This window comes from Octopus bimaculoides, chromosome 18 (assembly GCF_001194135.2).
Source record: "Octopus bimaculoides isolate UCB-OBI-ISO-001 chromosome 18, ASM119413v2, whole genome shotgun sequence".
Taxonomy (NCBI): Eukaryota; Metazoa; Mollusca; class Cephalopoda; order Octopoda; family Octopodidae; genus Octopus; species Octopus bimaculoides.
This window is the reverse complement of record NC_068998.1, coordinates 24,090,108-24,092,989: the sequence shown is the minus strand read 5'-3', so window position 1 is coordinate 24,092,989 and position 2,882 is coordinate 24,090,108.

Here is a 2,882-nt window from a genome sequence, read left to right as displayed (position 1 = left end):
TATCCAAATCTTAGGATTAAGAAATAAACTAAAAACATATCTAATGGATACTTATAATAATTTATTAAAATAGAATAGATATATCTAAATCTAATAAATGACACTGGAAGGAATTTATCTAAAAAAAAACTAACATAACATAATGGCAACGTAGAAATAAAAATAAAATAAAAACAAATGAGAGAAGAACCTACTTAAATAGTAAGTACAAAGGGGAAACTGTAATTATCAAAACTTCAATAACCGGTCAACCAAATCAAACAAAATAAAAAAAAAACTAGTTAATTTAAATTTTTAAACGCACATTTATTCCTATTAACACAAAAATATCTTCTTTCCGATTTTGAATTTAACAGCTTTCTTCTACAAAATAAAAGAAAAAATAATTCTTCAGAACAAAAGGAGAGAACATATTACCAGTTTTATAGACTGCAGTTGTCCCTAAAATATTCCATTCAATAAAGAACGTTTTATTATGATCTTTAGAATTCCAGATGAAATTACTAAGTCTGGTAGAAGAAACACTATTTCTGTTTCTAAAGGAATGGTAAAGGTTCGAAACCCTTTTCTTAATATAATTTGCAGATGAACCAATATAAAAGTAATGAATACCCTCAGAAATAACTTTAGCTTGATAACTACCGCTTTACGCTTACAAAGTTTTTTAAATAAACAATTTACTTTTGTTTCCACAATCACAAAGGGAATTTCCACTCCTACTCAAGCCTTCAACAATTGAATTATTATTAAAACAAATCGCTACCCTCCTCATTATTGCGAAAACTGAAATTTGAATCAAAACCATCACTATCATCCTGGCTAACGGAAAAATCAATATCATTAGCATCCATGGAATCGATCTCGCTAATATTAATTGAGCTAACATGATGATAAAAACCAGATAATTTCTTCTCAATAATAGAAGAAATAATTTGAAATAAATTCCGAGAAACCAAAAAGGCAACCTTAAGAGATCTCGGATTCAAAATCTCAGTGTCTACTTTTTAAAATTAAAATGTTTCAAAAACAATTTATAAACAGTCCCAAATAAATTAATTTTTAATTGACCAGCAAAGGGAATAATATACCATATAATGTTATTCTTGTCCGAAACTAAATTAGAATGACATAAATTATTAACCTTATAGACCAACTTACAATCATTACCTTTTAATATGCAATTACAGTTATATTTATGAACATTAGCAACTGGGGTTAAAGGGTTAAATGATTATTCTCTTTGTTCTTCAGTGCATTTTCAGATTCATATTTACCCTTCCTTTTAGATTTAGAATATTTAATATCAAATCCATATCCACTATTAGTAAGGTTCGATTGATCAATATTATCAGGGCTAGAAATATCAAGGTATTCATTTATACTATTGTCATCAACCTTATTAAAGGCGATATTGTAGTAATCAGCATTTTATCAAGAATTTGCTTACATGAAGATAAGGCAGAAATTATCCTAGAAATGTTGTAAATTAGAAATTTATTACAACAGCCTGGAAAATTACTTCCTGAATTAAAATATTTCAGGTTAGAGTTAGGCGTATTATAAGCTTCGTAAATACCAGTAATTAAATTAAAGTTAACATCAAGAAAGATAAACAGATTCATGTTCATTTACTATAGTGATAGATAAACCGAAATTACATTTAAAAAACAAACCAGTGAAACTTCTTTCTATATAGATCTAATTTCCTATTAGAAACATTCCTAACGGTGAATATTGAGTCATCTCGGTATAAACCCCCAACAAGCTCCGGTAAATCAGTCCCTAACTTAAACGAATATCAATACCTACTATATCTGTAATTTGGGCGGAATCTGCCGCTTCCATAGGTCTATAAAAACCACCGTATCTATACTTTTAAACTCAAAACTTATTCTCAAATTCAGTGACAGATCTCCTAGCTGAAAAAAAAATGATTTTAATTTCATCCATACTTAAGTTAGAACTGCTCTTAGCAAATATTAGGGCCGTATCTAAAACTACTTGATGAATGTAAGAATAATGACTATTACAACCTATCTAAATAAACCTATTCCTACCCTTATTTTCAATATTTTTGGACCAATCAATAACTTCATAAGAGTTAGACCAAAGATGCAACTTAATTTCATCCTTGAGAATTAGAATAGACTTATCTAAAATAGCCTTACTAAGTCTCCCTAAATCTGAATTCCCAGGGCAAAGCAAGCGCACTGTAGGGTTACTATAAAAATTATACTTACGGTCTTTTAAAATGAATTTAGGTCTTTTAGGAACAAATAGTTTAGTCCTATCATCCAGACGATAATATTCCCTAATACGTTTATCAATTAAATTATTAGTCCTCAAAACATTTTTATCAGCTATTTTAGACGTTTTGGTAGTTTCCTTTTTAAAAGCTAGTGATACGGATTCAAGTCAAGATCATATAAATTTCCAATCTTATCAGAGTAAACAATGATGCCTTTTTTCTTACTCAAGTCAGAAACAATCGATTTCAATTTTAATAAATGTTTTTTTTTATATCCCTACGGGGAATTAAAAATAAAATAACGTTTGTGACGATGTCCCATAATTCAATTGCAAAACTGGTAAAATGACTGTTCAAAGGCGGAAATTTCATAGTTTAAACAATTTTTTAATATATATTTTCTTTAACTTCTTGATCAATACTAACTACTCAATCCTTCTATCGAAATAAAAAGTTTTCTGTCTGATTCTATGAATAAATTCAGTGGTTTTAATTACCAGTTCTTTAAAAAATTATTTCTGAGATGGAATCGGAATATCCTTCAAAGACACGTCCACTTCAATCTTCTCCATTCTACCGGGTTGAAGAAAGACACAAAAATACCGAAGTAGTAAAGCAATTATAGAAGAAGTAA